Genomic DNA, 25,944 nt, shown 5'->3' on the forward strand with positions numbered 1-25,944 from the left:
ATCCCATGCTTACTATGATTGGTCTGCACTAACTACTATAGTTGGGAAATTTCAGTGGATTTTAGGTTTTGTATTGTCATTGTAACAGTTGAGATTTGAAGGGAAATTCTAAGATGCTTGTTAATGTATTTGTTAGGAGCAAAATTAAACTCAATTTGACTTTTATTTTTTAATGTATGATATGCTGCACCCAGATTTTTCCATCCAAACCAATGGTGCACAGCCTTGGCAGTGAGCAACAGACTTTAGGTGCAGGGCCTGGTGTACATCTAAGCCTTGTGTCTAGTACCTTCCCACCCAAAACCAGCTGTGCACAGTGTTTGGTCATATGCATGGATCTTGCCACAGGACCAGGCCCTGCCCCACCTAAAGCTATACACATGACCTTCAAACGTGCACAGCATGGTTACCCATCTGAACGTAAACACCTGATTACAGTCTTTGAACACGAGCACCAACCTCCAAGCCTTGCACAGCAGGTTTGTGCGGTCAAGTGTTGTGCCCATCTCCAAGCTCACACTAACCCTGAGCATGTCCCTCGCTAATGTGCAGCCACTTCTGTGCGCAGGGCTTTGCCTTCATTATTAAAAGATTCAAGAAATACCTTTCCTATTGGACTACAGCACAATACAATCATAAATAAAGAGCATGTTTTTGTTTGCCAGTGGCGAGTGTCACTGTGTTGTTATATTTAGGTCAGAGTTTAATTTTTTGCTTTCCTAAGACTTTTGCTGCAGTTTGTCATATCCACACAAAATGTTCCAAAAGAAATGATCATTCACTTTAGCTTCTTAATGAAATGTTTGCGCTAATCTGTGAAGCGGAAGCCAAGAAAAACTGGGGTGTCCCATATGTGTGATTTACCATGTTAAATCCCATGTTTTTAATTTGGTGTCCGACACGGGAACAAACAGCAATGACCAAATTTATCAGAAAGTATGCTTTTTGTAACCAAAATGTGTTCATGGGGTTTTTATTGAGGTTCAGCAGGATGAAATGAACATCATCATTATACGACAAAATGCAAAAAATGTCATAGGATACCACCGATATCAGTTACAATTAATACACATTTGAATATACAATTTCCGGTGGTCTTCGTAACGACCCAGTAAACTTGAAACACAACTCCCTCCATCCCACCCCTTCTCTCATGCTAGGCCCCATAAAGTAATCCCCAAAAAGTTAAGGAGTAGATGATCCATTGAGGCTCATGCTGCACCCATCTGCGAACACAATGCCCTCCCCTACTCTTCTCAACCAAAAGACCTGGCAGGCATATCACACCATAGGGTCCCTAGGTGGGGACACCTTCCTGGGGTTCCCTTAACTCAGACAACATGGCGGACCAGGCTCTCAAGTCATCATTCAGGTTCTCATTCCTACGTACATGTCTCATTCGCACTCCACCAGATGCCCTGTGGAAATCGAAAATAATTTTTGTTAGCATAAAGCTGAAGCCTTCTTGTTTGTGGCATCCACTTTGTTAGCTATGCCATTCTTCTGTCTTCACTGTTGCTTGCATTTCTATTCCGATTGTGTCATCAACTTTAGTTAACTCCTTCTGTATTGGGCCAAAGCAATATATGAGCTAAGCAAAGGCCTGTAGCTGCTGAAATGCACCTGGTCCAAGATGTAACTGTCGACTATTTGTGGCTGCTGTAAGAAGTTCTGTTCCCCCTCACACTTTGCTGACTAAGTGATCTCCCATCTGCCCATGTTTGTCGGTAGTTATTCCTGTGTATGTTTGAACCTTCTATTTGTTACTACATGCTTACTCTGCAACAAACTCTGTATATAAGCACCATGGTCTGTGTAATAAATGTACTACCTCCTAGAACACTTGAGGGTATTGTATGGGCGTGGTCCCACTCATTTTTTTTTTTTTTAATATCTTTCATTAAGGTTTCAATGCATGGTCACAATACAAATCAAAACATTGGGTAAATGTAATAAGTCATCCTTTCAATTCACAGTAGTAATTATAAACATCAATAATTTTATACAGGACATTGTTCCCATATCACGACCATCAATGCGGAAAGGATAAAAGAAAGAAGAAATAAAACAACAGTTCCATATAACACTTCGTATCTGAGAGTTCATCCCATCTCCATAGAGCAGTGGGCCCTCGACGGGAAGGAAGATGGTGTCTAGGAACTGAGCTAAAGGTGTATTTCGCAAACAAGGGCCCATCGGGTGTGGCAGTTGTATGCCCAGTGGGGTGTCATAGAGTATGTTGTCATCTGGATCGGCCATAAATTGGGCTTATAACATATGAGTGTGCCATTTAAGGACACAGCCTCGTGCGTGTATGATATTCCAGCCTGCTTCTAATCATTTCTAGGAGACTCGTCATCTAGGGTGGCCCCTTAAATTTAGGTGCAGGTATTGCGAACCAATCAGAGGACAAAAGTGATATGTTCAACAAAGTGTATTCCGAACAATTTAACTAATGTGCCCGTTAATAAAATCGCCGAGACAACACTAACTAGATCAACTTTGGGGGGGGGGGTATGTATAAATACGGAAAACGAAAATGGCCAATATCAAAGAAAATAAGAGAGAAAATAAAAACAGAATCCAAAGAAAAGTCAAAAAAGGTGAACAGGCAGGCAATCCGTTCATGCGTGTCTACTGGTGTATTTTGCTAATCCCAAATGTGGGAGTTATGGTGTGGGGGTGGTGATATGCGCAACATCAGTACTTTGACACAGATTATGTGTATCGGGCCCCGCGCGCAGGGGACGGGTCGGAGCCATCTGTTGAAGGTATGAGAGCAGCATCATGTAATGTGGGCATGGCATTCCTTTGGTAGTCTGGGACCACATCCCCTCCTATATTCGCACCGCTCTCCCTCCCGTTCATCTTCCAAGTTGTGCCCAGTAAGGTGGGCGCCTAGGTGACTCCCTGGTCAAGACACGCCTGGTGGAAGGATTTCAAAGTGTCATCCCAGAGCTGCGCTATTGGGAAAGCCCTCAATCTCGCCGTTTCCTCCCTGTGAAGGGTGGTACTTTCCGCTACCGCTCAGTTATTGAAGGAGGCGCTAATGCTTGACGTGTGGTGGGTCCCTGCTTTTCCAATGCTTGGTGAGAAGTCTCTTGGCTGTGATGAGTCCCAGATCTCAAAATCTAGCATGTACTTTATTATGCTTCGTTCTTTTATATAAGCCAAGCAAGCATCCCTCCCATGTGTGCGGTAGTTCTACACCAACCCTTTTTGTCAGCAGCGTTGCTATGGTGTGCCAATATGTCAGTATCCTGGGACAGGACCAGAGCATATGAAGGATATTCGCACCCGCCAGAGAGCATCGTGGGCATATGGATGTATCGATTGCGAAGTATTGGTTAATTTTGTCTGGTGACAAATATGCCCGGTGTAATATGTAAAATTGGATGGTCTTGAAGCGTGAGTTTCGCGGGATATTGGCGGGCCCTTCGAGTATCCTTGCCCATTCCTTATCTGTCCAGTCTCTACCTCTGTCCGCTGCCCATTTGTCTCTCAGTGGTTGGAGGGTGCTGAGCGTGTGTAACAACAATGCCTGCGCTAACCAATGGATCACGTGGGATCCATTCCCCATAACGTGCAAATATTGCACCAGTAAATGTGTCTGCAATTCCTCGGATATATCGCCCCAGGCCTTCGTATACGTGCGTATTAGATATGCATGTAGTAGAAATTGCCCTACAGGTAAGCCAGTGTCTGCAGCCAGCCTGTCAAATGGCAGCAGAGCGCCATCTGTGTACAGCTCAGCCATCGTGTCCACCCTGGCTTGTGTCCACCTTTCTAGTGTAGTCATTGTTACGATCCCTCCATCTCTGGGAGTGCCCAACAACGGGGGGCCGGGGCATAGGGCGTCACCGCTCATGTGAGTTCTCAAGCCACGTGCATAGCACTTGCGGGCCACTGCTAAGTGTATTTGTGTCGGGCAAGGTGTCCTGGTTAGGGGGTGGAACAGTGTCTGGATATCAGTATGGGTCAGAGTTAAGGTGTCAGAGGTCGGGTTGTTTAGATACTTCCCACTCAACCATCCAACCACCCATTGTAACTACGCCGCTAAGTAATAAAGTTCCTGATTGGGGACCACTAGTCCCCCAGCGGCCACCGGTGTATAAAGTTTCGTCAGCGCCATTCGGGGGCTGCCGGTGTTCCAAATGAAAGCTCTGACCATGGTTTCTTGCTCTCGAAAAATGCGGGTCGGGACATACACCGGTATGTTAGAATAATAATATAGTAGCCTTGGTAATACTATCATTTTCATCAGGGTTACCCGACTGGGTACATTGAGGGGGAGCGTTTTCCAAAACGCCATTTGTGCCTGTAAGGAGGAAATAGCCCTGACCAGATTGCCCTCTAATATGTCCTTGTGGCATTTGTATACGTGGACACCCAGGTATCGGAACGCGGTAGGGTGCCAGGTTAGCCGCGATCCATCGATTCGCACCTCGCATTCCTGCATGTGTGGGCTGAAGGAGTACACCCCAGACTTGCCCCAGTTAACCCTGAGCCCTGGGAGGGCCGCAAAGGTGCGGAAGGTGTCCGTTAGCGTTTGCGGCACGCAGGTTAGATGCTTGACATATAAAAGTAGATCGTCTGCATATAAGGAGACTGCATGGATTCCGTCCACTAATGGGATCCCCCAATCCGCACCCTGTTTTCTTAATAGTTGTGCAAGCGGCTCCATTGCCAATGAGAAGAGCAATGGTGACAGGGGACAACTCTGCCTAGTACCCCTCCGGACCCCTATAGCATCGGACAGCAGTCCACCTGTGCGAACCCGCACTGTGGGTGTCTGGTACAGCAAGTTGACCATATCTATAAAGTCATCCCCAAGCTCATATTTCTGCAATACAGCCCCAAGGTAGGGCCACTCTACTGAATCAAAGGCTTTTTCTAAATCAAGCACTAAGCATCCCGACCTTGGCCATTGTTGCACAGCATATTCTTGGACTCTAAATAACCGGCGGTTATTGTGCAAAGTGCTCCGTGTGGGTACAAAACTGGTCGAAGTGCACCGGTGTGGGTATTAAGGGGCCAGCCGTTGTGCCAAAGTAGACGTCCAATATTTTATAGTCAGTGTTTAAGAGAGCTAGTAGTCGATACGAACCCAGTTGCATGCCGTCTCTGCCCGGTTTCAGGAGGGAAATAAGGGTGGCCTCATTAAGCGTAGGGGGAAGGGAGGAATCCTCTATTGCCGTCCCATACACCTGTATCAGCTCCGGGATCAGTAGATCCGAGTAGACCTTAAAGAACTCCGCTGGCAATCCATCCGGTCCTGGGGACTTGCCATTGGAGAGCGCGGCTATGACCACACGGAGCTCCTCGGGCGCAATGGGTGCTTCCAGTTCTCCGCGCTGGGCATCTCCCAATGACGGTAGGGGTATGTCTGTGAGGTATTCAGTAATGTCAGGAAGGGGAACTTGCAGTTGGGAGCGATATGGTGTACGGTAGTGGGTAACAAAAGCCGCGTGTATCTCACCCTGCGTGTATAGTATGTCATCTTGACTGGTTTGTATCGCTGTTACCGGCGCCGCACAGTCCTCTCAACTAATCAGCCAGGTCAATAGCTTAACGGGTTTATCCCCCATGTGGTGAGTGCATGCCGAGTGTGCTGCGTAGTTAAGGCAACGCAACCTGTCCAGCAAACGCCCATGTTCCGCGTGAGCCTCTAACACATTCTCCTCATCACCCTCATTCGCCACCTGTTCTTTCTGCATGAGTTCTTCCTCAATCCGTGTCAGGTCTTTCTCTAGTTGTCTCCGTAGGTTAACCTGTGTGCCTAGGCAATGTCCCTTAATCACGACCTTGAAAGCGTCCCATTCTATTTGGGGGGTAGATGCCGTGCCTGTGTTTTCCTCAAAATAGTGTGCTATTTGCGCAAATAGGGAATCACGAAAAGGGGCTTCAAGGAGTAAGTCTGGTTGTAATCTCCAGGTGGGGACAGGGGGGGCATGGTTGTATCCATGTGAGTTCTAGTACATGTGGGTTATGATCTGAATGTGTACGGCCCATGTAATAGGCATCAGTTATGTGAGCACGACAGCATGTACCTGTCTAAGCGCACGTGCAATCCATGTGCGCCGAGTAGTATGAATACATCCTGACATCAGGGTTACGATGTCGCCATGCATCATGCAAATCCCATTGCGAAGCCCAGGTTTTAAGGGCTTTCATAGCTCCCAGCATAGGTGCGCCTGGCAGAGGTGGAAAGGAGCGATCCAGCGCAGCATCCAGGATGCATTTATAATCTCCACCCAATATCCAGGGGATCCCATGCCAAGGGGATAAAACAGTAGTGAGTTGTGCAAAAAACCCATGTTGATCTATATTAGGGGCGTATAGTGATGTCAGTACTACAGGGCGCCCGTCTAGTCGTCCCTTCACTACCACAAGTCTGCCCTCTTTGTCAATGTGGGAGTGTTTAAGTTCGAAGGGGGTCCCTGGCCTCACCCATATTAGCGCTCCGCGGGCATAGGAGGAATAACCCGTGGCGTAGAGCTGCCCCCGCCATCTACGGCGTAACGTACGTGCCTCTGTGTCATTCAGGTGGGTCTCTTGCAGGAGTGCAACTTGAACTCGGTGCTGTTTTAAATAAAAATAAATCTGATATCTGCACGAAGGCGTGTGCATGCCGCGTACGTTCCATGTGCAGAGCTTTATTGTTGCCATTATACTATTTCAGGTAAGTCCCTTCCCCCGCTCTGCCAAGGCCTCCATACAATCCGCATGAGTGCTGCCACCCAGATGCCCCCACAGTTGTTCACAAAAGACACGGCCATGAGTACCTGCAATGCAAATATAAAGATACAATAAAAAAAGAAACAATCCAAGCAAAAAGTCCTAAATAACAGTTCTGGGGAATAAGACCAAAAGGTCGGCTGCAAAACGTGCAGTCGTCCAAACTCTCTATAGAGATAGTTAACATTCAAATCTAGGGGGGTCGCTGCGTGCCAAGCAAAGTTGGGTTGTCATGACAAATGTGTAAAAGAAATTGTACATCCTCCCTCCCAGGGAACAAAATTGAAGCACAGCCGGTACAGAAATATGTCATAAAGTAATAGTTACAGTATATCGGCTATCATGCACCGCACCCCAGTCCGGCAGCCGCCAGTAAAGGCAATATAGTCTTGGTAGTCCCATCTGGCCAGAGTGATAGCGGTCCGGGCCCAGCCGGTCGGAGCATCCACCTGTCCTCGTCCGCCCAATCTCTCGCTAGGAGCCATACATCCAAAGTCAGTACTCACTGTGTCTCCCGACGGGCAACCAAGCGTCCTCAAGGCGGCCACGCTTCATGTTGAGCTCGCACCAACAACCAGCAGGAGTCAAATGTTGTCCCACAGTACATATTCAAGTGAAAGAAGGTGCTTCATTGCCTCGACTGCCCCAATATAAAATATCTCGGGAAGGCGAAGAAGCATTGATGCACGTTGTTTAGGATTTGATTGAGCTGGGGCTTGTGGAAGACGTCCCTTATAACATTTGTAATAGCCCTACACTTCCTAATTTGAAAAGAGACACCAATACTAAAATTTACAGATTCATTATTGATTTACGAGAGGTTAATAAAATTGTGGTGCCCCAATACCCGGTATTCTCTGACATCACGACACTTCTTACTATGGTTCCTCCTACTGCCACTACATTTAGTGTAATTGATTTGAAAAATGCAGTTATTTCAATACCTATTCATCCTGATAGCCGTTATTTGTTCATCTTCACTTTGAATAATAGATCATACAGATTCTGTAGAGCTCCACAAGGGTATACAGAGAGTCATAGCATTTTTAGCCAGGCATTGAAAAGGCAGCTTGATACTTTTCCTGTACCGAAAGGGGTGGCTATTATTCAATATGTTGATGATATCTTGTTGGCTGCTGATACCCCTGAACAGTGTAAAGAAGGAACACTGTCCTTGTTATCATTTCTTGCCTCTCATCATCACAGAGTCTCTCAGAAGAAGTTGCAATTTTGTAGACAGCAGGTTACCTATTTAGGTCACCTCCTGTCTTAGGATGGACGTGCACTCACACCAGATCGCATTCAGACCATTTTAGACACTCCTGTGCCCCGTACTCAGAAGGACGCCCATGCATTGATTGGCCTTACTTCGTTTTATAGGCAGTGGATCCCTAGCTTTTCGTATATTATTAAACCCTTGTTGGCCCTTTTGACTAAAGACACTCCCATGTCTCTCCCTTGGACTACTGAATGCCAGAATGCCTTTTAACAGCTATGTCAAGCTATTTGTTCTGCACCAGTATTAGGAACTCCAGACTACACTAAGACTTTCACACTCTATGTACACGGGAGGGAAGGTTGTGCCCTCTCGGTATTAACACAGACACACAGTGATAAACAATGTCAGTGTGCATATTTCTCGGCTGTCCTTGATCCAGTTGCCCACGCACTGCCTGGTTGTTTTCGAGCTGTGGCGGCAGCAGCTGTGTCTATACGACAGAGTGAGGGAATAGTCTTGTCACATAGATTGTTTGTGTTAGTACCTCATTCAGTCGATGCCTTGCTAAATCAAACGAAAACCCAGCATTTGACTAGTGCCCGTTTGACAGGATTGACACTTTTGGCCCCTCATACCACGTTGAAAAGATGTTTGACTCTGAATACTGCTACATTATTGCCACTTCCAGCTACTCAGTCTCAGGCACAAGAGTTACATGACTGTAAATCCCTTACTGAAGAACAAAAAATGGGCTGTGTTGACCTACAAGATACAGTTCTTTCTAACATTGATGGGAAATTGTGGGTTGATGGGTCTTGCCTGAAGTTGCCTGCTGGCACTACATCTGCTGCTTATGCAATCACAACACTTCAGACAGTAGTTGAGACAGCTCGTATCCCGCAGAAGTCAGTTCAAGCAGCTGAGTTGATAGCACTGACAAGAGCATGTGAGCTTAGTACAGATTTGCTTGTTAACATTTACACTGATAGCCAATACGCCTTTGGCGTGGGACATAGCTTTGGCCAGCTTTGGAAAGAAAGAGGCTTTCTCACTTCACATGGGCCACAAATAGTGCATGGGGAATTAGTACATAATCTCCTTACTGCCTTGACCTATCCTAAGAAAGTGGCAATTGTTAAATGTAGCGCACACAAGAAAGTGACCGATAAAATAGGAGCAGGCAATACCTTTGCGGATTACACAGCTCGGAAGACCGCAATGCAGCGAAGTACCACATCTATGTATGTAGTTAATCACAAGCTGAACGTTGGCATGATGCCAGGCAAGAAGTCCTGGACATGCAACAATCTGCCTCTGTTGATGAATGAGACCAATGGTCCAAGGAGGGAGCATTGGATGATGAGGGCTGTTGGAGGAATAAAGAAATGACAAAATGGAAGTTACCCACATCCTATTTACACCCTATGATTCATATGGCACATGGGCCAGGACATGTTGGAGCATCATCAATAACAAAGCAGCTTATGCAAGTTTGGGATCATCCAGAGATTGTCGGTATGGCTAAGGAAATATTCCAGTCCTGTCTGATCTGTCTCCAGTATAATCCTAGAAAGGGAACACGAAACTCCAACAGGAGGGTTTGCAATACCTACTGCACCTTTTAAGGTCCTGCAAATGGACTACACACAGCTTGAGTGTTGTAACAACCTAAAGTATGTCTTGGTAGTGGTTTGTGCCATTAGTAAATCGGCGTAGGCATACGCTACGAAAGATAATACAGATCTTATTACAGCAAACGTGCTCCTAAAGGAGTTCTTTCCCGATTCGGAATTTGTCGAGTTTTGTGGAGTGACAACGGACCCATTTTATTGGGCAAGTTGTTGAGTATTTCATGAAAGGGTTGGGAATTAAGCAGAAATGTCATGCTGCTTTTCACCCACAATCAGCAGGACTACTGGAACGTTACAACTCTACCCTCAAATTGAAATTGGCTAAGATACAGGCTTCCACATCTTTGAAATGACCTGATGCACTGCCTTTAGCATTGCTATCCATCAGATCGATACCATATACACAATCTGGCCTCACACTGTATGAGGTGGTTTTTGAAAGGCCAATGAATAGTTGGGGGATTCCTAAGCCACGCCCTATACATGATGTACCCTATGCATTGATGAATGATTATTTGTCCCAGTTGACTGACAGTTTGTCTTCTATTTATCATCAGGTTCAGGTCGCAAGGTGAGTGTCACTGCTTGCGCCCTGGTGACTTTGTGGTTATAAAGTCCTTCCAGAGAGCCAGCTCCCTAGCACCGAGATGGCGAGGCCCTGAGCAAGTGCTGCTGGCTACCAGGACTGCAGTTCGTTTGACGAACTGTAAGAACTAGGTCCATACGACACACTGCCGGAATGTGTTTCGAGACCTAGTGAGCCCAGCTGCATTGGCAGATCACCGCAACATCTTGGTCACCGAGAAAGGGCAAGCGGTGTCACCTGAAGGATCAGAGGAAGTCTTCCCGGACCACACGATTCCTGGTACATCCCGATAGCTGCGATCCAGGAAGAAAGACACTTCATCGTTGAAAAAGACTGTTTGAGCCACTGTCCTGGGTGGTTAAAGCTTGACTACAAAGGGGGTAGCCTTTTAGTGACTGCTCACCTCAACGTCTGCCCAGGACCTTAGGGCACCATCTGTTTTGTTGTTTATCGACAAAATGAATATACCGAAGGAGAAGAAACCAACTTCTACAAGAGTTTGTAGCAAAAGAACAATGATTGTTATCGGACTCACAAGAGTACTGTCAGATTAAGGCAGGCCACCCGAACAGCAGATGAAAAGAGTTTAGAGATGGCACGGGCATGGGAGGCGTTAGTGCAGGCGCTAAGGGCTTCTCAAGTGGAAGATGAAGACTAGGGGGGATGAGTCTTGTATGGAATTCCATAGCATGCAGCTGCAGAGGAGTATCGATCCATTAGGTTTCTCCTGACTATTATAATATATGCTTGAAATATGCCCACACCAACAGCAGCGGGGGGGAGGATTGTTTGAGGGGTTAGTTGGGGGTGGTACAGAGGACATATGGGATGATTGAATGTATAACGTGTCATATGTTGACCCTTGTGTTGTTTACCCAATAAAATGTGTTTTCAAAAAAAATAAAAAAATATTGTTACTGAACTCACTTTGACTGTTATGGTTGCTGCAATAACATGGATTGTAGAGGAAGTAGCCCCTGTCCGTAATCTACTGACTGCTACTACTCCTGTCCCCATTAAACACCATTACTTCATTCTTCCTTATCATGAGCAAAAGCACAGAATGTCCTACCTCAATAACCCTTTCATTCAAATGTTGTACCATACACACAATGCTACAAATGTTACCAACTGCTGAGTGTGTGGAATGATGCCAGCTCATCAGAAAAAGGGAGGAACGATTTTTATTCCCTTGCCGTTTCCACATAATGGCTCCTGCAGAGCCTGGTTGGCATTGTTGTGGGCTTCTGAAGTTGCTAACATTACTTATGCTGATATAGGAGGACTAAACGCTCAATTGAATAGGGTTTCTTACCCTGATGAGGAAGGAGATCCACAAGGTAATAGAACTGTATGGGAAATTGGGGAGTATCGTCGAGGAAATTCCTCCGTGCGCTATGTTTTTCCTGACACTCGAATAAACCAAAGGAAATGGGCCTCCTGTTATTGCTGTCAATAGAGCTCAAGCAGATCTCTGTGTTAGCAGTACAGGCAGTATACCTGTGGAAAAAAGTGACTGTACTTTAGTGTTCAATATTACTGGAATGAACAACAGCAGCTTTTTGTCCTCACATACTACTTATTTCATTTGCGGTAGTAAAGGTTATCATCATCTACCTATCGGTTGGTCAGGTAGCTAGACTATAAACTGTATAATGACATTTCTCAGAGCCGATTCAAGAGGACAATAAATAATGATGAGGTGGATCAAACTGATACTACACTGCAGCAGTATATTGACTTTAACTTGGGACTATTCTTCTTTGTTGGTGCGGCCTTAAACAGCAGAAAAATCAGACGTTTGACATGTATTGTAGAGGCTGTAACCAATCAGACAACAATGGTGCTTGGAAATATCACAGAAGAACTACAAAGAAGAACTGCAAGTTGCGAGAATTGTGACTCTCCAAAATAGAGTGGTCCTCAATGTCATCCTGGCAGACCGTGGTGGCGAATGTCGCATCATCGGGAGTAGCTGTTGCATTTACATCCCTGACCACGCCCCTTCTGTTTTTGAGGCAATTTTCAAGATGCACAAAATAAGTCACTGAAATCCACCAGGATTCAGGGGTATGGACTTTAACTGGATGGCTATGGAATATGTTTACTGTATGGGGCTGGAAATTACTGTCAGCTCTATGTATATTTGTTGCTATTCTTTTCACTTGTTGCCTATGTATCCAATGCGGCCTGATGCTTTGTTCCCTTTGTGTTTCTACTTGCACCTCATGTATACCGACTAAGCAAAATGCTAAGAATGTAAATGCCCGATTAGCAAATAATCAAGAAATCAATGAAATGATGCAGATTGACATAAAATATATTTTTCGTATTCCTTCAAAAGTATAACATGTCTTCAGCATTTGCTAAAAGGGTCGTCTGTGGAAATCGAAAATAATTTCTGTTAGCATAATCTTCTTTGTGGCATCCATTTTATTAACTATGTAATTCTTCTGTCTTCACTGTTGCTTGCATTTCTATTCCGCTTGTGTCATCAACTTTAGTTAACTCTTTCTGTGCTGAGCAAAGCAATGTATGTGCTGAGCAAAGGCCTGTAGCTGCTGAAATGCACCTGGTCCAAGATGTAACTGTCGAATATTTGTGGCTGCTGTAAGAAGTTCTGTTCCCCCTCCCACTTTGTTGACTAAGTGATCTCCCATCTGCCCATGTTTGTCAGTAATTATTCCTGTGTATGCTTGTACCTTCTATTTCTAACTCCATGCTTACTCTGCAACAAACTCTGTATATAAGCACCATGGTCTGTGTATTGAATGTGCTACCTCCTAGAACACTTGAGGGTATTGTTTGGACGTGGTCCCACTGAGTGATTAACCCCATCGCCGCGGGGCTAATTTCCCCATGGCGCGGGGGGAGGGAGGCCCCGTGCGGCGCCGCGGTGCTGATGACGAGCTCGTCATGCAGCACGGTGGCGCTGTGCTGATGACGAGCTGACCTCGTCATGGCCACGCCCGCTCAATGGAACGCCCAGCACAGCGGGGTAATTATCCCCGCGTGGGCGTTCCGCGGAGGTCATGACGAGCTCAGCTCGTCATCAGCACAGCGCCACCATGCTGCATGACGAGCTCAGCTCGTCATCAGCACGCAAGAGGTTAATAAACTTGTACTTTGAATTCTAGCTTCAGTGCCAATCTCTATTTTGTTGGTCTAAGGACCCGTGGACAGAGAAGGGTGACCCCTGCACTGGTGTGCTCATTAAAATGCACATTTCCACAGCCCATTCAGAGACATCTCGAAACCAGTCCATATACTTTGGATCTGTTGAACTCAGCCATTTAACAGTTCTATGTCATTTTGCTAATAGAAAGCCAAGAAGGACAAATGGGAGTTTTTTTATTAGAGTGGGTTGGGGGAGCAGGCTTAACAGAACTTGTTGTATCTCCAGCTGCACAGTCTACAAGTGGCCCATTCAGAAGCTGCAGTACTTCCTGCCATTAAGGGGACAAGCCCACACCATGTGTATAAAGTCCGCTGCCAGACCAATCGGGTGGTGTATATAGCATGTAGTAGCTTTCGAAGTAAGGTATGATCCTACACTATTGTATAGTGTTTTAGGACCTAGTGTAATTTTCCCGATTCATGCCCTTATATAGGTATAAATCACCCTATCCTTATATAGGCATAGAAATTATAACAATATTTAGACATAGCTCATGCAGTCCAAATACGGCATGGCTACTTCCACTAGTTCCGAAAATCCACAACGATTTCTTGGAAAAATCGCCTTCAGCAGTCAGGGACTTCCCCTTGCTTGAATATTGATTTGTCCAAGAACTCATGGAGTTTTCAACGAACTGAGAATCTTATGTTATTATGTCCAACCTTACGTCAATCTCGGCACATTCAAGGTATAAATATGCCCATACTTGCCATAGCAAACACACAGTGGTTTGAAACAGTTCGACTATCTACTTGCCCCACGCAGCTCGCTACAGCAAGTGCCAAAGGAAGCCGACCCTCCAGCAGACGCACTGAGAAAGACGCTGTCTTTTCTCCCGCCGAGAAATCCAGATGCAGTGTTTCCAAGCTACCCTTGCGGGTTGTTGGGAAATCGAGTCCTGAGACAGAGAGATACCAGACCTCCTTCATTCTAAACCAAGATACGGAGCTGATTAGACCCTAAGAGAAATCTTGGATAGATTCTTGGCTAAAGAATACTAGATTTATGCTACACCTCACTTACTACTTCCCTCGTACTAGACTTAGGTTAGGTACACCGGGGTAGGCATATTTTAGAAGCACCAGTCGAGTACTTTTAGTATTTATTTATTCATGTATGTATTCTATGTATTTTATGGCTTAGAAACCAAACCATGCTTTTACAGTATTATTTCATAATACTCTTTTTGCTATACACATTATACTTTGCAGCCAGTATTACGATTGTAGCAGTTCATTTCTCCTGCATGAGAAAGAAGACTGTTCAATAAATACCTTTTATTGAAAACGCCCGTCTCTCTATTTCTCTGCACCTATGGTGAAATGAAGCATGCACGATTGAGTAAAATATCTATCTATTGTTTCCACGACTCTGAGGATCAGTTTCATCTTGGGGAAACAAAGTTGTCATGTTTATGCGGTTGTCAGAAACTAATCCCTTCTTGTTTTTTTGAGAAAGTTTCTAGTGACCTCTGAGCTAGTTGGCACTCACAATTAAGTCTAATATATTCATTAGAGACCTAGTCGACCTCAGTCCTACGTCTAATCCAAAGGATATATTATTCCAATGCGCAGAGCCTATTGGGAATATAGGAACTACACTACATGGGGCCCAACGTTTGGTAAGGCACTAATTTAACGCTAGATACTAGAGTAACTCAGTCGTGCTTTTCACAGAGGCCCTTTTTTCCCGTAAAATACTCCAATAGACATCTGGAGTGGGTTAAAGGATAAAAAATCCGCCATCACGGAGTAGGACGAAAAATCCTATGTATTAGTTTTTGGTTTTGTTCAACGTTGAAGAATACAGTGTTCCAAAATATTGTGCACCTTATCTTTGTTTCCTTGAAACTTGCTCTGCAAACTTTCATTAAACAATGTCAAATAACGGCGACAACAACGCAACCGGTGGAGCTGCAGTAAATGCAAACCAACCGGTCTTTGAAAGGGTTTAATGAAGACGACGATGATGCTATAATCATCCTGGAAAACTTAAGAAAAACCATAGCTATAAAGCTGATAGAAAATGGCCTATCACCAAGAGGTGGTAGGGTAATTTTTGTCATAGAGGCACAGGAATATCGACAGACGGAAGTATTCTATTCATGGATTATCTTTCCACAAGCAAATCCAACAACACATATGTTCCACTTCTATAAGATAGAGGAACCTCCAGCGGAATACGTTCCTTTCGAGAACGTTGAAATTCCATTAACATACCAAGAGCATCATCTCTGGTTTAAAGGCGGCCTACAACATCAAAATCACATTACCAGGCTCGGTCCACTAAGCAGACCAGGAGCAACGTGGCCGGTACTAGCCAGCTATACACCACATCCTGACATTGAACTAATGACAGGTCCGGAACTGTTAGCTCAGCTAAAACAATTAATTAAAATACGTAAGACAATTGGTACAATATGTCATGCGGATTCTAACAGTCCAACCTGCTATAAGAATTCCACAGCACATCCCTCATCAGGGGAACACAAACAAAATCACACCACAGACTATACAATCAGTCATTGGTAAATTGCCCGCAAAAAGGGAACAAATTCCATTCTGGTTAGGTCAAAAAATTACTCAAATAGAGGCAGTATTTCCCGATAGTACACCTCATAAGAAACACAGGATTCTAACAATCTGTTTACCAAAGGGTATAGCACCACACGTGGAGGACTGTGACACTTGGGGTACAGTCTTTGCTTCAATCTACACAAAACACATGGTGTTCCGTCTATGGCGGTCATACCAGACGTCCTGAAACAGATTCAAAATTAATGCAGACCAGAACCTGCCTTGAATCTTGGTATGAAATGACTAAAAGATTACATATCTTGGTAATAAATTACTAAAAGATTAAAGGGGAAGCAACATCCGTGGCAATCTGCCAAAAAGTAAAAGAACTTGATGTAACTGAGCAACTGTATGAACTTGCCAGGATAATAAAAAAATCCTATGAGGAACTAGGTAGAGATAGTTTGGAAGGGAAACCAGTAAAACCCGAACTAACAGAAAATCCTGAAAAAGTTTTTATCAAAAACAATTTAACTACTCCTAAAAAGAAGTGGGAAAATACTAGACAGTCACTTCCTAAAGAGAAGCGTTACCAATCAAGAGGCAGGTCTCCTAAAAGGGAGCCCTCTGAAAAGAGATATAACCTCAGAAATAGGGATCATTTGAGAAAACCTGATAGATATCAGGATACTGATACACGTTCCTCTCGTACCTTTCAGACTTCCTCACAGAAATCCGAAAGAAGAGGACGATCAGTACACAAAGAAGAATGCGTAAAGTTCAAAGACGATCAGCACGTTCCAAAAAATAAGAAACAATTCACCAAGAAAAAGGTAGCAGGTCTAAAAATCAGACATGCAGAGGATCTTGAGGACACAACTCAAGAACGGGGAGTGGGCCCAGACAATGCTGGACAACGCAGCAGAAGTTACCATAGCTCGCAGGATCCTGAAGGATCATCTGGAGACAGTGGACTTAAATGAATGCATTCAAGTTGAAACTGCCGACACCAGGGTTAGTGTACCCCATAAGTTATATGAAGTAACGCTCCGGACGGAGGGGGACATAACTAGGAAAATAAAAGCACTCTTTTGGGAGAAGCTCTCTAAGGGTTATGACATTCTTCTAGCTGAAAAAGACTGGCCACCTCAATTTGTCAGGGAGTGCCCACATGGCGAAGACATCATTATGACTACTATAAAGATATAGAGTTTCTTTGTTTTTATTTTTCCTCTAGTTTCATTTGCAGAGTTTTCGTGATATTAAAGACGTATCACTTGGTTATAACATTTCGAAAATCATATCATGTGAAATTCCAAATAGCAAAACTCCAATGCATTTCGGGCTATTCCAGCCCTTTATCTTTAATATCACGAAAACTCTGCAAATGAAACTAGAGAAAAAATAAAAACAAAGAAACTCTATACAAGCCTGGAGTCTGTTTTGAACCCCAATGGACCTTACAACAGGGATGCACTTGCACTCCAAGCGTGCACTACTCACTAGAAGACATCATTATGCCAGCCTTCTCGAATCATATTCCAATTCATAAAAAATACACCTATGCCAGAAAATGGGCTGAAGCCCAGGCTCCAGCATTATATAAAAATCATGTGGGATGGGATGAGGAGTCTCCTCACCATAAAACCCAGTTAAAAATCAACCAACTGCTCAGAGGCAGTATCCAGTTAAGCAGGAAGCTAAAAAACAGGTCAAGGAGATCTTAGATCAACTTGAATACCAAGGGGTGATTGAAACATGCACCTCGTCCATGAATAAGCCTTTGTGTCCTGTCTCCAAGCCAGAAAATACGTATGGTCTAGTTTTGGACTACAGACACAAACTCTTGTTGCAAAACTTTTTCAGTACAAAATGCACATTGTGCAGCACTGATGAATAACAACGTGCGCAAAAAATATAAAACTACATTAGATATTTCTACCGGTTCAGTTTGTAAAAATATTGCACATGAAAGCAGGTATTTGACCGCTTTCTCAATCATGGGGACACAGCGTCATTTTTGCCGTCTCCCTCAAGGATTCAAGAATAGTCCAAGCTTATTTTCAGCCAAAGTAACAGTTACTACAAACGTATGATGATGAGGCATTATCTTATGTCGATGACATCTATCTTACAGACGATGATTTGGATGTGCACTTGAAAAAAGTGAACACCATAATACTTGGGTTAAATTCAATTTTAAGAAATCACGAATTGCCCACCTCAACATCCTATTCTTAGGATACAAACTTTCAAGTGAAGGCAAAAGCCTAGCAGCCAACTTTTTAGAAAAGTGTGCGCTGCTCCAACCTCCAAAAATACTGAAAAACTTACAGTCAATTCTAGGTTTCCTAAATTTCGGAAGAACTTACATTCTAAACTACGCAGAAAGGGTTAAACCTCTCAATGAATTAATCAAACCTGATTTCAAACAAACTAATTGGACACAAAAACACGCAAAAATTTTGCGATCAGTGCAAACAGACAAGTTAGCAACAAAACATTTACAAACATGCGACAATGTACGTAACCTTGTAATCTGAATCATCCCAGGGAGATGCGGATTCACATACCTAACCTTTAATAAAGGTGAAAAGGTACCATTAGCTTACAAATCACACTTGTACTCACAAGCTGAAATGAAATTCACTTCTACAGAAAAAATTCTGACAATGGTTCAAACTGCAGTAGCAAAAGAGAGAGCACTCGCGCAGGGTGAACGCATAATGGTCGTTACGCCTGTACCTGCCTTAGAGGCAGTGACAAAAGCAAGCATTCCAAATGCAAAAGCTTTACATCCGAGATGGATACAATGGGTTAACTCTCTTGCTGCAACAGACGTTGAATACATTTTTGACCTCTACTTGAAAACACAAGAATTTCTACAATATGAACAAGAATGTCCTCTGCCCATTGAGATTCTGCCTCTAGAACATTACGTATGTATAATCTATACAGACGGATCAGCACAGCCCGCAATTGGGGGCAAACAAGCTTATAGTGCTGCGTTCGCGATTGTTAAAGGTCGCTGGCGCGATGGTAAATTCAGACCTATGGTCACAAAAACTCAGTCCTTAGGAGACTGTACAGCTCAGCAAGCTGAACTACAGGCTTTCAAGATGGCGCTTGAAAATACCGATCGTGAATTCCCCACACTCATAGTGTGCAATTCGTATTACTGCGTCCAGTCTTAACGGTTTCAAAGACGCAAAAGGTGGCACAATCAAGCATAAATTGCTTTGGGAACAAGTAGTTCTATTACAGAAAGAACTACAAAGGACTCACGTGATACATACAGAGTCATCAGCGTGATGGCGTTCACGTTGCAGGGAATTCATTGGCTGACGAAGCCGCGAAGGCAGCTGTGCAAACAGCTTCCGTAGCTGCAATCACTTGTTCAAAAACAAAAATAGACAGCGAAATAATGCAATCTGTCACTGCCTCAGTGAAAGACAGTGGTAAAACGCTTTCAAAAGGCTTTCCACTCAAGTACTCATATATAACTGATGCAAATAATGTTCCTTTTGCTCGAATCCCTGGAGTGGGGGATAGAGTAATTCCAAACATGGAACACGGATTAGAATAAATCTTAGCAGCACATGAAGGGCTCGACTCTGCACACGCAGGTGTTTCCGTCACAGTGTCATTACTAAAGCAGAGATACTGGTGGCCGCGCACGAGGAAACAGACCTGAAACTATGTTTTGGAGTGTGAAATCTGCCAGAAAATTAAAGTTTCAACAGTGAAACTCCCGGCTCAGACGCCCCTTTTAATTTCAGATAAACCATTAGTGTGCATTTACCTGGACCACTGCGGTCCCTTACAAAGGGATGGTAACTATAAATATATCATAGTCGCATTGGATTCCTGATGCCCGAACTGTTATAAAATATTTGCCAGTCTTTATCGGCATATACGCAATCGGCACGCTACATTCTGACCAGAGTCCTCCGTTTAGCTCTCGAGCTTACAAAGAAGCCATGGCCAGCCTGGGCGTTGCATTGCAGTACTCAAGTCCATTCCATCCTGAGGGAAATGCGGTAGTGGAAAGAAAAAACCGAGACATAAAGCAATCTATAACAGCTAGGGTATTAGGTTCGGGTGACGGGTGGGTCAAACATCTAATAAGTGTCCAACGTAGTCTTAACAATCTGCCAAGAAATTCTCTGGGTGGAATCACTCCATATGAAATTATTTTTAGCGCTAGAATGCTTATCCAGGACCTTGATCGTCACACTTCAGTGGTAGAAAAAAAAACCTTTGATATCAAAGAGCGTTTGGCTGTTTTGCAGGACTTAAATGAAACACAAAGAAAAAACACCTGTCCCAGCAAGACCTGTCTGGATTCCAAAGATTGGGGATCTAGTCAGGGAAAAGATCGCGGTCAAGAAGGAATTTGGGCCTTCTTACAGAAAACCAGTACCTATCTTAGCAAACCACTGAACAAGATCAGTGTTACTGCCGCCCCTTGCTGGAAGAAAGGAGAACCAAGTCGTGTCCATCGACCTGGCCAAACCACATCATGTGGCCGATAATTAGTAGTAGGGCCAGTGGACTCCAAAGAAGTAGCAGACAACCAAATCTTGCTACTATCCAAGAGGTTCAAACTGAAAGACTCCTCACGTTTGAAGAATCTACAGTGAGAAAAGAAGGACTATGCAACAAAGCCATAAACTTGTGCCTCTTGAAACCCAAATAAGATTTTGTCAAGACACCCCTGTCTACAATGATGTAGCATCTGACTATACCAATATGTCAAGGGAACAAGCAGCTCCAGCGATTTTAAATAATAAGGATGCAATACCAACAATTGGCAGAACTGCTTCTGGCTATTTCATCAACTTTGATGACTTTTCTGAGGATCCCAGTGAGCCCGAAATAACGCCAGCAAATAAAACATTCAAGGAACAAGTAACTGAACTTTGTCACCAGCTTGCAAATACATATCTGGTTTCACCATGGGCTGAATTTTGGATTATGTTAGGTGTACTTTTTCTCCTACTTTGGCTCATTCTTGTTTTAAGTTTGGGAAAGCTGATAGATGGAAAATACAGTAAAATGGACACAGCAAGTAAGAACATCAACTTGCTCCTGAAGCCACACAAATCATCTCATTGTGAACAAAGAGACCTTTCATCAGTGAACATCACAGCCGTTCCCCTACCTGGTGGTATAGCATGGGACATAACTGATTATGACATTTATGGTCCTGTTGAGCTGTTAAAGATTCCACACCAATTTAAGGTTTCCTTGAGTGAATTTGTTTCACCCGGCACATTTTCTGATGATTGGGACTTTGAGACTGTTAATAACATGATGGCAGACTTAGAAATGTCAGCAAAATATAAATACTTAGAAGGTTCATCAAATTATGAAGAAATGTATTGTTTTAATAATTTTGGTCACCGTTATTTGCACAAATCTGCAAATCCTAGAAATGTTTTAACTTCTAATGAATGGTAACATTGTCCAACGCCACCAAAGGGTAGCTCTAAAACATTTTATGAACAATTTCCATACTTTTCAGGTTTCAATACCACAAATCCAGAAACATTTTACTGTAGAAATGTTAATAAGACAGCATGAAAAGTATGTTGACCAATACTAAGCAAATTTATTCTGCGGCCTTTTATGCTCAGTTGTCCACATTGGGGTTTGACTTTTGGAAAGATAACATTGAGACAAAAACAGTCTGGGGCACAAAAGACTGGCAGGTGCAAGGTTTAGAAGCCTTATTTAGAGCCTTCATCATCCCAGAACAAATACTGTTCTTAAATAAAACTGTTCAACAGACATCTTGTCTTGGCCTGGCTAAGATAAAAGATTTAAACAAACTGTCCATACCGAAGCCCACACCTGAAAGTATACCACTACAGATGAGGAAGTAGACATAAACCATGTTTTAAAACAGAACAGAACTAATCCTGAATGGAAAAAATGGTTAATCTGGCCCACAGACGCGAATAACTGTTAAAATAGATTCCTGAACAAGACGCAAGGGTTTACAGTAACTAGGCCAGATCCAAGATGTATCCAGAGACAACATCCAGGGATAATAACAACTTACAGTTTAGGAAAACTGACCTCGTCATGGCCACGCCCGCTCAATGGAACGCCCAGCACAGCGGGGTAATTATCCCCGCGTGGGCGTTCCGCGGAGGTCATGACGAGCTCAGCTCGTCATCAGCACAGCGCCACCATGCTGCATGACGAGCTCAGCTCGTCATCAGCACGCAAGAGGTTAATAAACTTGTACTTTGAATTCTAGCTTCAGTGCCAATCTCTATTTTGTTGGTCTAAGGACCCGTGGACAGAGAAGGGTGACCCCTGCACTGGTGTGCTCATTAAAATGCACATTTCCACAGCCCATTCAGAGACATCTCGAAACCAGTCCATATACTTTGGATCTGTTGAACTCAGCCATTTAACAGTTCTATGTCATTTTGCTAATAGTAAGCCAAGAAGGACAAATGGAAGTTTTTTTTATTAGAGTGGGGAGGGGGAGCAGACTTAACAGAACTTGTTGTATCTCCAGCTGCACAGTCTACAAGTGGCCCATTCAGAAGCTGCAGTACTTCCTGCCATTAAGGGGACAAGCCCACACCATGTGTATAAAGTCCGCTGCCAGACCAATCGGGTGGTGTATATAGCATGTAGTAGCTTTCGAAGTAAGATATGATCCTACACTATTGTATAGTGTTTTAGGACCTAGTGTAATTTTCCCGATTCATGCCTTTATATAGGTATAAATCACCCTATCCTTATATAGGCATAGAAATTATAACAATATTTAGACATAGCTCATGCAGTCCAAATACGGCATGGCTACTTCCACTAGTTCCGAAAATCCACAACGATTTCTTGGAAAAATCGCCTTCAGCAGTCAGGGACTTCCCCTTGCTTGAATATTGATTTGTCCAAGAACTCATGGAGTTTTCAACGGACTGAGAATCTTATGTTATTATGTCCAACCTTACGTCAATCTCGGCACATTCAAGGTATAAATATGCCCATACTTGCCATAGCAAACACACAGTGGTTTGAAACAGTTCGACTATCTACTTGCCCCGCGCAGCTCGCTACAGCAAGTGCCAAAGGAGGCCGACCCTCCAGCAGACGCACTGAGAAAGACGCTGTCTTTTCTCCCGCCGAGAAATCCAGATGCAGTGTTTCCAAGCTACCCTTGCGGGTTGTTGGGAAATCGAGTCCTGAGACAGAGAGAAACCAGACCTCCTTCATTCTAAACCAAGATACGGAGCTGATTAGACCCTAAGAGAAATCTTGGATAGATTCTTGGCTAAAGAATACTAGATTTATGCTACACCTCACTTACTACTTCCCTCGTACTAGACTTAGGTTAGGTACACCGGGGTAGGCATATTTTAGAAGCACCAGTCGAGTACTTTTAGTATTTATTTATTCATGTATGTATTCTATGTATTTTATGGCTTAGAAACCAAACCATGCTTTTACAGTATTATTTCATAATACTCTTTTTGCTATACACATTATACTTTGCAGCCAGTATTACGATTGTAGCAGTTCATTTCTCCTGCATGAGAAAGAAGACTGTTCAATAAATACCTTTTATTGAAAACGCCCGTCTCTCTATTTCTCTGCACCTCTGGTGAAATGAAGCATGCACGATTGAGTAAAATATCTATGTATTGTTTCCACGACTCTGAGGATCAGTTTCATCTTGGGGAAACAAAGTTGTCATGTTTATGCGGTTGTCAGAAACTAATCCCTTCTTGTTTTTGTGAGAAAGTTTCTAGTGACCTCTGAGCTAGTTGGCACTCACAATTAAGTCTAATATATTCATTAGAGACCTAGTCGACCTCAGTCCTACGTCTAATCTAAAGGATATATTATTCCAATGCGCAGAGCCTATTGGGAATATAGGAACTACACTACATGGGGCCCAACGTTTGGTAAGGCACTAATTTAACGCTAGATACTAGAGTAACTCAGTCGTGCTTTTCACAGAGGCCCTTTTTTCCCGTAAAATACTCCAATAGACATCTGGAGTGGGTTAAAGGATAAAAAATCCGCCATCACGGAGTAGGACGAAAAATCCTATGTATTAGTTTTTAGTTTTGTTCAACGTTGAAGAATACAGTGTTCCAAAATATTGTGCACCTTATCTTTGTTTCCTTGAAACTTGCTCTGCAAACTTTCATTAAACAATGTCAAATAACGGCGACAACAACGCAACCGGTGGAGCTGCAGTAAATGCAAACCAACCGGTCTTTGAAAGGGTTTAATGAAGACGACGATGATGCTATAATCATCCCGGAAAACTTAAAAAAAACCATAGCTATAAAGCTGATAGAAAATGGCCTATCACCAAGAGGTGGTAGGGTAATTTTTGTCATAGAGGCACAGGAATATCGACAGACGGAAGTATTCTATTCATGGATTATCTTTCCACAAGCAAATCCAACAACACATATGTTCCACTTCTATAAGATAGAGGAACCTCCAGCGGAATACGTTCCTTTCGAGAACGTTGAAATTCCATTAACATACCAAGAGCATCATCTCTGGTTTAAAGGCGGCCTACAACATCAAAATCACATTACCAGGCTCGGTCCACTAAGTAGACCAGGAGCAACGTGGCCGGTACTAGCCACCTATACACCACATCCTGACATTGAACTAATGACAGGGCCGGAACTGTTAGCTCAGCTAAAACAATTAATTAAAATACGTAAGACAATTGGTACAATATGTCATGCGGATTCTAACAGTCCAACCTGCTATAAGAATTCCACAGCACATCCCTCATCAGGGGAACACAAACAAAATCACACCACAGACTATACAATCAGTCATTGGTAAATTGCCCGCAAAAAGGGAACAAATTCCATTCTGGTTAGGTCAAAAAATTACTCAAATAGAGGCAGTATTTCCCGATAGTACACCTCATAAGAAACACAGGATTCTAACAATCTGTTTACCAAAGGGTATAGCACCACACGTGGAGGACTGTGACACTTGGGGTACAGTCTTTGCTGCAATCTACACAAAACACATGGTGTTCCGTCTATGGCGGTCATACCAGACGTCCTGAAACAGATTCAAAATTAATACAGACCAGAACCTGCCTTGAATCTTGGTATGAAATGACTAAAAGATTACATATCTTGGTAATAAATTACTAAAAGATTAAAGGGGAAGCAACATCCGTGGCAATCCGCTAAAAAGTAAAAGAACTTGATGTAACTGAGCAACTGTATGAACTTGCCAGGATAATAAAAAAATCCTATGAGGAACTAGGTAGAGATAGTTTGGAAGGGAAACCAGTAAAACCCGAACTAACAGAAAATCCTGAAAAAGTTTTTATCAAAAACAATTTAACTACTCCTAAAAAGAAGTGGGAAAATACTAGACAGTCATTTCTTAAAGAGAAGCGTTACCAATCAAGAGGCAGGTCTCCTAAAAGGGAGCCCTCTGAAAAGAGATATAACCTCAGAAATAGGGATCATTTGAGAAAACCTGATAGATATCAGGATACTGATACACGTTCCTCTCGTACCTTTCAGACTTCATCACAGAAATCCGAAAGAAGAGGACGATCAGTACACAAAGAAGAATGCGTAAAGTTCAAAGACGATCAGCACGTTCCAAAAAATAAGAAACAATTCACCAAGAAAAAGGTAGCAGGTCTAAAAATCAGACATGCAGAGGATCTTGAGGACACAACTCAAGAACGGGGAGTGGGCCCAGACAATGCTGGACAACGCAGCAGAAGTTACCATAGCTCGCAGGATCCTGAAGGATCATCTGGAGACAGTGGACTTAAATGAATGCATTCAAGTTGAAACTGCCGACACCAGGGTTAGTGTACCCCATAAGTTATATGAAGTAACGCTCCGGACGGAGGGGGACATAACTAGGAAAATAAAAGCACTCTTTTGGGAGAAGCTCTCTAAGGGTTATGACATTCTTCTAGCTGAAAAAGACTGGCCACCTCAATTTGTCAGGGAGTGCCCACATGGCGAAGACATCATTATGACTACTATAAAGATATAGGGTTTCTTTGTTTTTATTTTTTCTCTAGTTTCATTTGCAGA

General features: G+C 43.4%; 1 protein-coding gene across 6 annotated transcripts in view; it reads right to left on the bottom strand.

Moving 5' to 3' along the window:
• HERC1 (HECT and RLD domain containing E3 ubiquitin protein ligase family member 1) overlaps nt 1–25,944 on the bottom strand; it is a 2,088,313-nt gene that overhangs the window by 320,478 nt on the left and 1,741,891 nt on the right. The window lies entirely within an intron of this gene.

This window comes from Lissotriton helveticus, chromosome 3_2 (assembly GCF_964261635.1).
Source record: "Lissotriton helveticus chromosome 3_2, aLisHel1.1, whole genome shotgun sequence".
NCBI classification, from domain to species: Eukaryota; Metazoa; Chordata; class Amphibia; order Caudata; family Salamandridae; genus Lissotriton; species Lissotriton helveticus.